Source organism: Schistocerca americana, unplaced genomic scaffold (assembly GCF_021461395.2).
Source record: "Schistocerca americana isolate TAMUIC-IGC-003095 unplaced genomic scaffold, iqSchAmer2.1 HiC_scaffold_147, whole genome shotgun sequence".
NCBI classification, from domain to species: Eukaryota; Metazoa; Arthropoda; class Insecta; order Orthoptera; family Acrididae; genus Schistocerca; species Schistocerca americana.
This window is the reverse complement of record NW_025725554.1, coordinates 341,342-354,072: the sequence shown is the minus strand read 5'-3', so window position 1 is coordinate 354,072 and position 12,731 is coordinate 341,342. Positions and strand designations below refer to the sequence as shown.

At 48.7% G+C, this 12,731-nt stretch overlaps 25 non-coding genes across 25 annotated transcripts; all 25 read left to right on the top strand.

The window, feature by feature from the left end:
• Nucleotides 1-345: 345 nt before the first annotated feature.
• On the top strand, nt 346-418 carry Trnar-ucg. Its single transcript has one exon. It is a non-coding gene; the product is annotated as a tRNA-Arg (tRNA).
• Nucleotides 419-870: 452 nt separating this feature from the next.
• On the top strand, nt 871-943 carry Trnak-cuu. Its single transcript has one exon. It is a non-coding gene; the product is annotated as a tRNA-Lys (tRNA).
• Nucleotides 944-1,280: 337 nt separating this feature from the next.
• Trnat-agu lies at nt 1,281-1,352 on the top strand. The gene has a single exon. It is a non-coding gene; the product is annotated as a tRNA-Thr (tRNA).
• Nucleotides 1,353-1,852: 500 nt separating this feature from the next.
• Trnar-ucg lies at nt 1,853-1,925 on the top strand. The gene has a single exon. It is a non-coding gene; the product is annotated as a tRNA-Arg (tRNA).
• Nucleotides 1,926-2,377: 452 nt separating this feature from the next.
• On the top strand, nt 2,378-2,450 carry Trnak-cuu. Its single transcript has one exon. It is a non-coding gene; the product is annotated as a tRNA-Lys (tRNA).
• A 337-nt stretch (nt 2,451-2,787) lies between these two features.
• Trnat-agu lies at nt 2,788-2,859 on the top strand. Its single transcript has one exon. It is a non-coding gene; the product is annotated as a tRNA-Thr (tRNA).
• A 506-nt stretch (nt 2,860-3,365) lies between these two features.
• Nucleotides 3,366-3,438, top strand: Trnar-ucg. Its single transcript has one exon. It is a non-coding gene; the product is annotated as a tRNA-Arg (tRNA).
• A 452-nt stretch (nt 3,439-3,890) lies between these two features.
• On the top strand, nt 3,891-3,963 carry Trnak-cuu. Its single transcript has one exon. It is a non-coding gene; the product is annotated as a tRNA-Lys (tRNA).
• A 337-nt stretch (nt 3,964-4,300) lies between these two features.
• On the top strand, nt 4,301-4,372 carry Trnat-agu. Its single transcript has one exon. It is a non-coding gene; the product is annotated as a tRNA-Thr (tRNA).
• Nucleotides 4,373-4,872: 500 nt separating this feature from the next.
• Nucleotides 4,873-4,945, top strand: Trnar-ucg. The gene has a single exon. It is a non-coding gene; the product is annotated as a tRNA-Arg (tRNA).
• A 452-nt stretch (nt 4,946-5,397) lies between these two features.
• On the top strand, nt 5,398-5,470 carry Trnak-cuu. Its single transcript has one exon. It is a non-coding gene; the product is annotated as a tRNA-Lys (tRNA).
• A 337-nt stretch (nt 5,471-5,807) lies between these two features.
• Nucleotides 5,808-5,879, top strand: Trnat-agu. Its single transcript has one exon. It is a non-coding gene; the product is annotated as a tRNA-Thr (tRNA).
• A 506-nt stretch (nt 5,880-6,385) lies between these two features.
• Nucleotides 6,386-6,458, top strand: Trnar-ucg. Its single transcript has one exon. It is a non-coding gene; the product is annotated as a tRNA-Arg (tRNA).
• A 452-nt stretch (nt 6,459-6,910) lies between these two features.
• Trnak-cuu lies at nt 6,911-6,983 on the top strand. Its single transcript has one exon. It is a non-coding gene; the product is annotated as a tRNA-Lys (tRNA).
• Nucleotides 6,984-7,320: 337 nt separating this feature from the next.
• Trnat-agu lies at nt 7,321-7,392 on the top strand. The gene has a single exon. It is a non-coding gene; the product is annotated as a tRNA-Thr (tRNA).
• A 506-nt stretch (nt 7,393-7,898) lies between these two features.
• Trnar-ucg lies at nt 7,899-7,971 on the top strand. The gene has a single exon. It is a non-coding gene; the product is annotated as a tRNA-Arg (tRNA).
• Nucleotides 7,972-8,423: 452 nt separating this feature from the next.
• On the top strand, nt 8,424-8,496 carry Trnak-cuu. Its single transcript has one exon. It is a non-coding gene; the product is annotated as a tRNA-Lys (tRNA).
• A 337-nt stretch (nt 8,497-8,833) lies between these two features.
• Nucleotides 8,834-8,905, top strand: Trnat-agu. The gene has a single exon. It is a non-coding gene; the product is annotated as a tRNA-Thr (tRNA).
• A 500-nt stretch (nt 8,906-9,405) lies between these two features.
• Trnar-ucg lies at nt 9,406-9,478 on the top strand. Its single transcript has one exon. It is a non-coding gene; the product is annotated as a tRNA-Arg (tRNA).
• A 452-nt stretch (nt 9,479-9,930) lies between these two features.
• Nucleotides 9,931-10,003, top strand: Trnak-cuu. Its single transcript has one exon. It is a non-coding gene; the product is annotated as a tRNA-Lys (tRNA).
• Nucleotides 10,004-10,340: 337 nt separating this feature from the next.
• On the top strand, nt 10,341-10,412 carry Trnat-agu. The gene has a single exon. It is a non-coding gene; the product is annotated as a tRNA-Thr (tRNA).
• A 506-nt stretch (nt 10,413-10,918) lies between these two features.
• Trnar-ucg lies at nt 10,919-10,991 on the top strand. Its single transcript has one exon. It is a non-coding gene; the product is annotated as a tRNA-Arg (tRNA).
• A 452-nt stretch (nt 10,992-11,443) lies between these two features.
• Nucleotides 11,444-11,516, top strand: Trnak-cuu. The gene has a single exon. It is a non-coding gene; the product is annotated as a tRNA-Lys (tRNA).
• A 337-nt stretch (nt 11,517-11,853) lies between these two features.
• On the top strand, nt 11,854-11,925 carry Trnat-agu. Its single transcript has one exon. It is a non-coding gene; the product is annotated as a tRNA-Thr (tRNA).
• A 500-nt stretch (nt 11,926-12,425) lies between these two features.
• Trnar-ucg lies at nt 12,426-12,498 on the top strand. Its single transcript has one exon. It is a non-coding gene; the product is annotated as a tRNA-Arg (tRNA).
• Nucleotides 12,499-12,731: the final 233 nt, after the last annotated feature.

Below are 12,731 nucleotides of genomic sequence, written 5' to 3'. Positions count from 1 at the left end.
GGGTGGGAGGCGGCAGTCTGAATTATATTTTTTACATGTGTTTTTCAAATATCACAGAGCCTCTCGCGAGCGTCGTCGTCGTCGTCGTCGACGCCGCCGCTTCTGCAGAAGTAGCAAATCGCCATCGTAGCAAATGCGGCGAGGGACGCCCTGCCTTCGATTTCGAATGCACAAAGTGTGTGGTCTTGATTCCCAATCTCTACTTGGTCGGTCTCGTAAAGGCTTGCATGTAACGAATGGGTGGGAAGCAGCAAGAGGCAGCGGCTGTGTAGAACGAAAACACAATTCCTCAGCGGTATGAGCGTTTCGAGATGACACGAATGTAAGGAATACTTGGCGGCCAGTGACCGTGTGGCCTAATGGATAAGGCGTCGGACTTCGGATCCGAAGATTGCAGGTTCGAATCCTGTCACGGTCGTGTTTTTCCAATTCTGCAAAAGAAACACACCGTTTTAGTGTAGCTATTGAGCAGTACGAAATCGTCTGAATGTTGCTGTTGTCCATTTCCTGCTTGGAGATGCACTTGAGCTTGATACACACACAGCCAGAACGGTGTTATCTAGCGAAATGGTCGGCTGAGTGCCGTCACCGCGAGTTTTGGCTGGCATTTGCGCATCTAAGACAGCGTCGGAAAGTAACCCGTTCGGCTTCTGAGTCAAATCAAATATGTGTGTTAATTTTGACACCACTAGCGCTGCAGGTTTTCATGCAATTCCTGTACCTCTCAGAAATGATTATGAAATAAAACTGAAGTACGTGACGTGTGTGACGCTAGGAAAACATTAGGCAGCATGGAGAGATTCTGTATGGGACCACCCCACCGAAACGAGAACTGTGTGTCGTGCGACCCGACACGTAGTCACCGACGCAGCCCGGCTAGCTCAGTCGGTAGAGCATGAGACTCTTAATCTCAGGGTCGTGGGTTCGAGCCCCACGCTGGGCGGAACGTAATTTTGTTCCGCTGCAGATGTAAATTACCGTTTCTCTGATCAATGTGACGTAATGGAAATAGCAACTTAAAACTTTGCCTACGTCTCCATCAGTCGCAAGGAAGTGTATCTGAAGGTGAAGGTGATTTCGTAGACATGTGTCAAAGACATGTTCTGAAATGTAAGTGGTGTTGGTTGGAGAGCACATCGGTTACGTGTGAGATGTGTAGCCAAGCAGTAATGGTGCGCCATAGCTGCAAATATTAGTCGGTAATATGAAGTGTTGTCAGCTTAAGCCTGATGATCCAGACGAGCGTAAGCACGAAGTACGCAAAACTACCGCTAGGCCGCGCCTCTTTAGCTCAGTGGCAGAGCACTGGTCTAGTAAACCAGGGGTCGTGAGTTCGATCCTCACAGGAGGCAAACGAATTTTCGAAATCACTTGCGCGTCGTGGCCGTATAGCAAGCAGTGTCTGGAACGACGAACAATTAGCAACAGGTGTTTTATTTAGAATTACTCTCAGATGTGATTGAGGCGAATGTCGCAGATAAAGCATTTTCCAAAGCGGTACAGCGTAGGGTGGGAGGCGGCAGTCTGAATTATATTTTTTACATGTGTTTTTCAAATATCACAGAGCCTCTCGCGAGCGTCGTCGTCGTCGTCGTCGACGCCGCCGCTTCTGCAGAAGTAGCAAATCGCCATCGTAGCAAATGCGGCGAGGGACGCCCTGCCTTCGATTTCGAATGCACAAAGTGTGTGGTCTTGATTCCCAATCTCTACTTGGTCGGTCTCGTAAAGGCTTGCATGTAACGAATGGGTGGGAAGCAGCAAGAGGCAGCGGCTGTGTAGAACGAAAACACAATTCCTCAGCGGTATGAGCGTTTCGAGATGACACGAATGTAAGGAATACTTGGCGGCCAGTGACCGTGTGGCCTAATGGATAAGGCGTCGGACTTCGGATCCGAAGATTGCAGGTTCGAATCCTGTCACGGTCGTGTTTTTCCAATTCTGCAAAAGAAACACACCGTTTTAGTGTAGCTATTGAGCAGTACGAAATCGTCTGAATGTTGCTGTTGTCCATTTCCTGCTTGGAGATGCACTTGAGCTTGATACACACACAGCCAGAACGGTGTTATCTAGCGAAATGGTCGGCTGAGTGCCGTCACCGCGAGTTTTGGCTGGCATTTGCGCATCTAAGACAGCGTCGGAAAGTAACCCGTTCGGCTTCTGAGTCAAATCAAATATGTGTGTTAATTTTGACACCACTAGCGCTGCAGGTTTTCATGCAATTCCTGTACCTCTCAGAAATGATTATGAAATAAAACTGAAGTACGTGACGTGTGTGACGCTAGGAAAACATTAGGCAGCATGGAGAGATTCTGTATGGGACCACCCCACCGAAACGAGAACTGTGTGTCGTGCGACCCGACACGTAGTCACCGACGCAGCCCGGCTAGCTCAGTCGGTAGAGCATGAGACTCTTAATCTCAGGGTCGTGGGTTCGAGCCCCACGCTGGGCGGAACGTAATTTTGTTCCGCTGCAGATGTAAATTACCGTTTCTCTGATCAATGTGACGTAATGGAAATAGCAACTTAAAACTTTGCCTACGTCTCCATCAGTCGCAAGGAAGTGTATCTGAAGGTGAAGGTGATTTCGTAGACATGTGTCAAAGACATGTTCTGAAATGTAAGTGGTGTTGGTTGGAGAGCACATCGGTTACGTGTGAGATGTGTAGCCAAGCAGTAATGGTGCGCCATAGCTGCAAATATTAGTCGGTAATATGAAGTGTTGTCAGCTTAAGCCTGATGATCCAGACGAGCGTAAGCACGAAGTACGCAAAACTACCGCTAGGCCGCGCCTCTTTAGCTCAGTGGCAGAGCACTGGTCTAGTAAACCAGGGGTCGTGAGTTCGATCCTCACAGGAGGCAAACGAATTTTCGAAATCAGTTGCGCGTCGTGGCCGTATAGCAAGCAGTGTCTGGAACGACGAACAATTAGCAACAGGTGTTTTATTTAGAATTACTCTCAGATGTGATTGAGGCGAATGTCGCAGATAAAGCATTTTCCAAAGCGGTACAGCGTAGGGTGGGAGGCGGCAGTCTGAATTATATTTTTTACATGTGTTTTTCAAATATCACAGAGCCTCTCGCGAGCGTCGTCGTCGTCGTCGTCGTCGTCGACGCCGCCGCTTCTGCAGAAGTAGCAAATCGCCATCGTAGCAAATGCGGCGAGGGACGCCCTGCCTTCGATTTCGAATGCACAAAGTGTGTGGTCTTGATTCCCAATCTCTACTTGGTCGGTCTCGTAAAGGCTTGCATGTAACGAATGGGTGGGAAGCAGCAAGAGGCAGCGGCTGTGTAGAACGAAAACACAATTCCTCAGCGGTATGAGCGTTTCGAGATGACACGAATGTAAGGAATACTTGGCGGCCAGTGACCGTGTGGCCTAATGGATAAGGCGTCGGACTTCGGATCCGAAGATTGCAGGTTCGAATCCTGTCACGGTCGTGTTTTTCCAATTCTGCAAAAGAAACACACCGTTTTAGTGTAGCTATTGAGCAGTACGAAATCGTCTGAATGTTGCTGTTGTCCATTTCCTGCTTGGAGATGCACTTGAGCTTGATACACACACAGCCAGAACGGTGTTATCTAGCGAAATGGTCGGCTGAGTGCCGTCACCGCGAGTTTTGGCTGGCATTTGCGCATCTAAGACAGCGTCGGAAAGTAACCCGTTCGGCTTCTGAGTCAAATCAAATATGTGTGTTAATTTTGACACCACTAGCGCTGCAGGTTTTCATGCAATTCCTGTACCTCTCAGAAATGATTATGAAATAAAACTGAAGTACGTGACGTGTGTGACGCTAGGAAAACATTAGGCAGCATGGAGAGATTCTGTATGGGACCACCCCACCGAAACGAGAACTGTGTGTCGTGCGACCCGACACGTAGTCACCGACGCAGCCCGGCTAGCTCAGTCGGTAGAGCATGAGACTCTTAATCTCAGGGTCGTGGGTTCGAGCCCCACGCTGGGCGGAACGTAATTTTGTTCCGCTGCAGATGTAAATTACCGTTTCTCTGATCAATGTGACGTAATGGAAATAGCAACTTAAAACTTTGCCTACGTCTCCATCAGTCGCAAGGAAGTGTATCTGAAGGTGAAGGTGATTTCGTAGACATGTGTCAAAGACATGTTCTGAAATGTAAGTGGTGTTGGTTGGAGAGCACATCGGTTACGTGTGAGATGTGTAGCCAAGCAGTAATGGTGCGCCATAGCTGCAAATATTAGTCGGTAATATGAAGTGTTGTCAGCTTAAGCCTGATGATCCAGACGAGCGTAAGCACGAAGTACGCAAAACTACCGCTAGGCCGCGCCTCTTTAGCTCAGTGGCAGAGCACTGGTCTAGTAAACCAGGGGTCGTGAGTTCGATCCTCACAGGAGGCAAACGAATTTTCGAAATCAGTTGCGCGTCGTGGCCGTATAGCAAGCAGTGTCTGGAACGACGAACAATTAGCAACAGGTGTTTTATTTAGAATTACTCTCAGATGTGATTGAGGCGAATGTCGCAGATAAAGCATTTTCCAAAGCGGTACAGCGTAGGGTGGGAGGCGGCAGTCTGAATTATATTTTTTACATGTGTTTTTCAAATATCACAGAGCCTCTCGCGAGCGTCGTCGTCGTCGTCGTCGACGCCGCCGCTTCTGCAGAAGTAGCAAATCGCCATCGTAGCAAATGCGGCGAGGGACGCCCTGCCTTCGATTTCGAATGCACAAAGTGTGTGGTCTTGATTCCCAATCTCTACTTGGTCGGTCTCGTAAAGGCTTGCATGTAACGAATGGGTGGGAAGCAGCAAGAGGCAGCGGCTGTGTAGAACGAAAACACAATTCCTCAGCGGTATGAGCGTTTCGAGATGACACGAATGTAAGGAATACTTGGCGGCCAGTGACCGTGTGGCCTAATGGATAAGGCGTCGGACTTCGGATCCGAAGATTGCAGGTTCGAATCCTGTCACGGTCGTGTTTTTCCAATTCTGCAAAAGAAACACACCGTTTTAGTGTAGCTATTGAGCAGTACGAAATCGTCTGAATGTTGCTGTTGTCCATTTCCTGCTTGGAGATGCACTTGAGCTTGATACACACACAGCCAGAACGGTGTTATCTAGCGAAATGGTCGGCTGAGTGCCGTCACCGCGAGTTTTGGCTGGCATTTGCGCATCTAAGACAGCGTCGGAAAGTAACCCGTTCGGCTTCTGAGTCAAATCAAATATGTGTGTTAATTTTGACACCACTAGCGCTGCAGGTTTTCATGCAATTCCTGTACCTCTCAGAAATGATTATGAAATAAAACTGAAGTACGTGACGTGTGTGACGCTAGGAAAACATTAGGCAGCATGGAGAGATTCTGTATGGGACCACCCCACCGAAACGAGAACTGTGTGTCGTGCGACCCGACACGTAGTCACCGACGCAGCCCGGCTAGCTCAGTCGGTAGAGCATGAGACTCTTAATCTCAGGGTCGTGGGTTCGAGCCCCACGCTGGGCGGAACGTAATTTTGTTCCGCTGCAGATGTAAATTACCGTTTCTCTGATCAATGTGACGTAATGGAAATAGCAACTTAAAACTTTGCCTACGTCTCCATCAGTCGCAAGGAAGTGTATCTGAAGGTGAAGGTGATTTCGTAGACATGTGTCAAAGACATGTTCTGAAATGTAAGTGGTGTTGGTTGGAGAGCACATCGGTTACGTGTGAGATGTGTAGCCAAGCAGTAATGGTGCGCCATAGCTGCAAATATTAGTCGGTAATATGAAGTGTTGTCAGCTTAAGCCTGATGATCCAGACGAGCGTAAGCACGAAGTACGCAAAACTACCGCTAGGCCGCGCCTCTTTAGCTCAGTGGCAGAGCACTGGTCTAGTAAACCAGGGGTCGTGAGTTCGATCCTCACAGGAGGCAAACGAATTTTCGAAATCAGTTGCGCGTCGTGGCCGTATAGCAAGCAGTGTCTGGAACGACGAACAATTAGCAACAGGTGTTTTATTTAGAATTACTCTCAGATGTGATTGAGGCGAATGTCGCAGATAAAGCATTTTCCAAAGCGGTACAGCGTAGGGTGGGAGGCGGCAGTCTGAATTATATTTTTTACATGTGTTTTTCAAATATCACAGAGCCTCTCGCGAGCGTCGTCGTCGTCGTCGTCGTCGTCGACGCCGCCGCTTCTGCAGAAGTAGCAAATCGCCATCGTAGCAAATGCGGCGAGGGACGCCCTGCCTTCGATTTCGAATGCACAAAGTGTGTGGTCTTGATTCCCAATCTCTACTTGGTCGGTCTCGTAAAGGCTTGCATGTAACGAATGGGTGGGAAGCAGCAAGAGGCAGCGGCTGTGTAGAACGAAAACACAATTCCTCAGCGGTATGAGCGTTTCGAGATGACACGAATGTAAGGAATACTTGGCGGCCAGTGACCGTGTGGCCTAATGGATAAGGCGTCGGACTTCGGATCCGAAGATTGCAGGTTCGAATCCTGTCACGGTCGTGTTTTTCCAATTCTGCAAAAGAAACACACCGTTTTAGTGTAGCTATTGAGCAGTACGAAATCGTCTGAATGTTGCTGTTGTCCATTTCCTGCTTGGAGATGCACTTGAGCTTGATACACACACAGCCAGAACGGTGTTATCTAGCGAAATGGTCGGCTGAGTGCCGTCACCGCGAGTTTTGGCTGGCATTTGCGCATCTAAGACAGCGTCGGAAAGTAACCCGTTCGGCTTCTGAGTCAAATCAAATATGTGTGTTAATTTTGACACCACTAGCGCTGCAGGTTTTCATGCAATTCCTGTACCTCTCAGAAATGATTATGAAATAAAACTGAAGTACGTGACGTGTGTGACGCTAGGAAAACATTAGGCAGCATGGAGAGATTCTGTATGGGACCACCCCACCGAAACGAGAACTGTGTGTCGTGCGACCCGACACGTAGTCACCGACGCAGCCCGGCTAGCTCAGTCGGTAGAGCATGAGACTCTTAATCTCAGGGTCGTGGGTTCGAGCCCCACGCTGGGCGGAACGTAATTTTGTTCCGCTGCAGATGTAAATTACCGTTTCTCTGATCAATGTGACGTAATGGAAATAGCAACTTAAAACTTTGCCTACGTCTCCATCAGTCGCAAGGAAGTGTATCTGAAGGTGAAGGTGATTTCGTAGACATGTGTCAAAGACATGTTCTGAAATGTAAGTGGTGTTGGTTGGAGAGCACATCGGTTACGTGTGAGATGTGTAGCCAAGCAGTAATGGTGCGCCATAGCTGCAAATATTAGTCGGTAATATGAAGTGTTGTCAGCTTAAGCCTGATGATCCAGACGAGCGTAAGCACGAAGTACGCAAAACTACCGCTAGGCCGCGCCTCTTTAGCTCAGTGGCAGAGCACTGGTCTAGTAAACCAGGGGTCGTGAGTTCGATCCTCACAGGAGGCAAACGAATTTTCGAAATCAGTTGCGCGTCGTGGCCGTATAGCAAGCAGTGTCTGGAACGACGAACAATTAGCAACAGGTGTTTTATTTAGAATTACTCTCAGATGTGATTGAGGCGAATGTCGCAGATAAAGCATTTTCCAAAGCGGTACAGCGTAGGGTGGGAGGCGGCAGTCTGAATTATATTTTTTACATGTGTTTTTCAAATATCACAGAGCCTCTCGCGAGCGTCGTCGTCGTCGTCGTCGTCGTCGACGCCGCCGCTTCTGCAGAAGTAGCAAATCGCCATCGTAGCAAATGCGGCGAGGGACGCCCTGCCTTCGATTTCGAATGCACAAAGTGTGTGGTCTTGATTCCCAATCTCTACTTGGTCGGTCTCGTAAAGGCTTGCATGTAACGAATGGGTGGGAAGCAGCAAGAGGCAGCGGCTGTGTAGAACGAAAACACAATTCCTCAGCGGTATGAGCGTTTCGAGATGACACGAATGTAAGGAATACTTGGCGGCCAGTGACCGTGTGGCCTAATGGATAAGGCGTCGGACTTCGGATCCGAAGATTGCAGGTTCGAATCCTGTCACGGTCGTGTTTTTCCAATTCTGCAAAAGAAACACACCGTTTTAGTGTAGCTATTGAGCAGTACGAAATCGTCTGAATGTTGCTGTTGTCCATTTCCTGCTTGGAGATGCACTTGAGCTTGATACACACACAGCCAGAACGGTGTTATCTAGCGAAATGGTCGGCTGAGTGCCGTCACCGCGAGTTTTGGCTGGCATTTGCGCATCTAAGACAGCGTCGGAAAGTAACCCGTTCGGCTTCTGAGTCAAATCAAATATGTGTGTTAATTTTGACACCACTAGCGCTGCAGGTTTTCATGCAATTCCTGTACCTCTCAGAAATGATTATGAAATAAAACTGAAGTACGTGACGTGTGTGACGCTAGGAAAACATTAGGCAGCATGGAGAGATTCTGTATGGGACCACCCCACCGAAACGAGAACTGTGTGTCGTGCGACCCGACACGTAGTCACCGACGCAGCCCGGCTAGCTCAGTCGGTAGAGCATGAGACTCTTAATCTCAGGGTCGTGGGTTCGAGCCCCACGCTGGGCGGAACGTAATTTTGTTCCGCTGCAGATGTAAATTACCGTTTCTCTGATCAATGTGACGTAATGGAAATAGCAACTTAAAACTTTGCCTACGTCTCCATCAGTCGCAAGGAAGTGTATCTGAAGGTGAAGGTGATTTCGTAGACATGTGTCAAAGACATGTTCTGAAATGTAAGTGGTGTTGGTTGGAGAGCACATCGGTTACGTGTGAGATGTGTAGCCAAGCAGTAATGGTGCGCCATAGCTGCAAATATTAGTCGGTAATATGAAGTGTTGTCAGCTTAAGCCTGATGATCCAGACGAGCGTAAGCACGAAGTACGCAAAACTACCGCTAGGCCGCGCCTCTTTAGCTCAGTGGCAGAGCACTGGTCTAGTAAACCAGGGGTCGTGAGTTCGATCCTCACAGGAGGCAAACGAATTTTCGAAATCAGTTGCGCGTCGTGGCCGTATAGCAAGCAGTGTCTGGAACGACGAACAATTAGCAACAGGTGTTTTATTTAGAATTACTCTCAGATGTGATTGAGGCGAATGTCGCAGATAAAGCATTTTCCAAAGCGGTACAGCGTAGGGTGGGAGGCGGCAGTCTGAATTATATTTTTTACATGTGTTTTTCAAATATCACAGAGCCTCTCGCGAGCGTCGTCGTCGTCGTCGTCGACGCCGCCGCTTCTGCAGAAGTAGCAAATCGCCATCGTAGCAAATGCGGCGAGGGACGCCCTGCCTTCGATTTCGAATGCACAAAGTGTGTGGTCTTGATTCCCAATCTCTACTTGGTCGGTCTCGTAAAGGCTTGCATGTAACGAATGGGTGGGAAGCAGCAAGAGGCAGCGGCTGTGTAGAACGAAAACACAATTCCTCAGCGGTATGAGCGTTTCGAGATGACACGAATGTAAGGAATACTTGGCGGCCAGTGACCGTGTGGCCTAATGGATAAGGCGTCGGACTTCGGATCCGAAGATTGCAGGTTCGAATCCTGTCACGGTCGTGTTTTTCCAATTCTGCAAAAGAAACACACCGTTTTAGTGTAGCTATTGAGCAGTACGAAATCGTCTGAATGTTGCTGTTGTCCATTTCCTGCTTGGAGATGCACTTGAGCTTGATACACACACAGCCAGAACGGTGTTATCTAGCGAAATGGTCGGCTGAGTGCCGTCACCGCGAGTTTTGGCTGGCATTTGCGCATCTAAGACAGCGTCGGAAAGTAACCCGTTCGGCTTCTGAGTCAAATCAAATATGTGTGTTAATTTTGACACCACTAGCGCTGCAGGTTTTCATGCAATTCCTGTACCTCTCAGAAATGATTATGAAATAAAACTGAAGTACGTGACGTGTGTGACGCTAGGAAAACATTAGGCAGCATGGAGAGATTCTGTATGGGACCACCCCACCGAAACGAGAACTGTGTGTCGTGCGACCCGACACGTAGTCACCGACGCAGCCCGGCTAGCTCAGTCGGTAGAGCATGAGACTCTTAATCTCAGGGTCGTGGGTTCGAGCCCCACGCTGGGCGGAACGTAATTTTGTTCCGCTGCAGATGTAAATTACCGTTTCTCTGATCAATGTGACGTAATGGAAATAGCAACTTAAAACTTTGCCTACGTCTCCATCAGTCGCAAGGAAGTGTATCTGAAGGTGAAGGTGATTTCGTAGACATGTGTCAAAGACATGTTCTGAAATGTAAGTGGTGTTGGTTGGAGAGCACATCGGTTACGTGTGAGATGTGTAGCCAAGCAGTAATGGTGCGCCATAGCTGCAAATATTAGTCGGTAATATGAAGTGTTGTCAGCTTAAGCCTGATGATCCAGACGAGCGTAAGCACGAAGTACGCAAAACTACCGCTAGGCCGCGCCTCTTTAGCTCAGTGGCAGAGCACTGGTCTAGTAAACCAGGGGTCGTGAGTTCGATCCTCACAGGAGGCAAACGAATTTTCGAAATCAGTTGCGCGTCGTGGCCGTATAGCAAGCAGTGTCTGGAACGACGAACAATTAGCAACAGGTGTTTTATTTAGAATTACTCTCAGATGTGATTGAGGCGAATGTCGCAGATAAAGCATTTTCCAAAGCGGTACAGCGTAGGGTGGGAGGCGGCAGTCTGAATTATATTTTTTACATGTGTTTTTCAAATATCACAGAGCCTCTCGCGAGCGTCGTCGTCGTCGTCGTCGTCGTCGACGCCGCCGCTTCTGCAGAAGTAGCAAATCGCCATCGTAGCAAATGCGGCGAGGGACGCCCTGCCTTCGATTTCGAATGCACAAAGTGTGTGGTCTTGATTCCCAATCTCTACTTGGTCGGTCTCGTAAAGGCTTGCATGTAACGAATGGGTGGGAAGCAGCAAGAGGCAGCGGCTGTGTAGAACGAAAACACAATTCCTCAGCGGTATGAGCGTTTCGAGATGACACGAATGTAAGGAATACTTGGCGGCCAGTGACCGTGTGGCCTAATGGATAAGGCGTCGGACTTCGGATCCGAAGATTGCAGGTTCGAATCCTGTCACGGTCGTGTTTTTCCAATTCTGCAAAAGAAACACACCGTTTTAGTGTAGCTATTGAGCAGTACGAAATCGTCTGAATGTTGCTGTTGTCCATTTCCTGCTTGGAGATGCACTTGAGCTTGATACACACACAGCCAGAACGGTGTTATCTAGCGAAATGGTCGGCTGAGTGCCGTCACCGCGAGTTTTGGCTGGCATTTGCGCATCTAAGACAGCGTCGGAAAGTAACCCGTTCGGCTTCTGAGTCAAATCAAATATGTGTGTTAATTTTGACACCACTAGCGCTGCAGGTTTTCATGCAATTCCTGTACCTCTCAGAAATGATTATGAAATAAAACTGAAGTACGTGACGTGTGTGACGCTAGGAAAACATTAGGCAGCATGGAGAGATTCTGTATGGGACCACCCCACCGAAACGAGAACTGTGTGTCGTGCGACCCGACACGTAGTCACCGACGCAGCCCGGCTAGCTCAGTCGGTAGAGCATGAGACTCTTAATCTCAGGGTCGTGGGTTCGAGCCCCACGCTGGGCGGAACGTAATTTTGTTCCGCTGCAGATGTAAATTACCGTTTCTCTGATCAATGTGACGTAATGGAAATAGCAACTTAAAACTTTGCCTACGTCTCCATCAGTCGCAAGGAAGTGTATCTGAAGGTGAAGGTGATTTCGTAGACATGTGTCAAAGACATGTTCTGAAATGTAAGTGGTGTTGGTTGGAGAGCACATCGGTTACGTGTGAGATGTGTAGCCAAGCAGTAATGGTGCGCCATAGCTGCAAATATTAGTCGGTAATATGAAGTGTTGTCAGCTTAAGCCTGATGATCCAGACGAGCGTAAGCACGAAGTACGCAAAACTACCGCTAGGCCGCGCCTCTTTAGCTCAGTGGCAGAGCACTGGTCTAGTAAACCAGGGGTCGTGAGTTCGATCCTCACAGGAGGCAAACGAATTTTCGAAATCAGTTGCGCGTCGTGGCCGTATAGCAAGCAGTGTCTGGAACGACGAACAATTAGCAACAGGTGTTTTATTTAGAATTACTCTCAGATGTGATTGAGGCGAATGTCGCAGATAAAGCATTTTCCAAAGCGGTACAGCGTAGGGTGGGAGGCGGCAGTCTGAATTATATTTTTTACATGTGTTTTTCAAATATCACAGAGCCTCTCGCGAGCGTCGTCGTCGTCGTCGTCGACGCCGCCGCTTCTGCAGAAGTAGCAAATCGCCATCGTAGCAAATGCGGCGAGGGACGCCCTGCCTTCGATTTCGAATGCACAAAGTGTGTGGTCTTGATTCCCAATCTCTACTTGGTCGGTCTCGTAAAGGCTTGCATGTAACGAATGGGTGGGAAGCAGCAAGAGGCAGCGGCTGTGTAGAACGAAAACACAATTCCTCAGCGGTATGAGCGTTTCGAGATGACACGAATGTAAGGAATACTTGGCGGCCAGTGACCGTGTGGCCTAATGGATAAGGCGTCGGACTTCGGATCCGAAGATTGCAGGTTCGAATCCTGTCACGGTCGTGTTTTTCCAATTCTGCAAAAGAAACACACCGTTTTAGTGTAGCTATTGAGCAGTACGAAATCGTCTGAATGTTGCTGTTGTCCATTTCCTGCTTGGAGATGCACTTGAGCTTGATACACACACAGCCAGAACGGTGTTATCTAGCGAAATGGTCGGCTGAGTGCCGTCACCGCGAGTTTTGGCTGGCATTTGCGCATCTAAGACAGCGTCGGAAAGTAACCCGTTCGGCTTC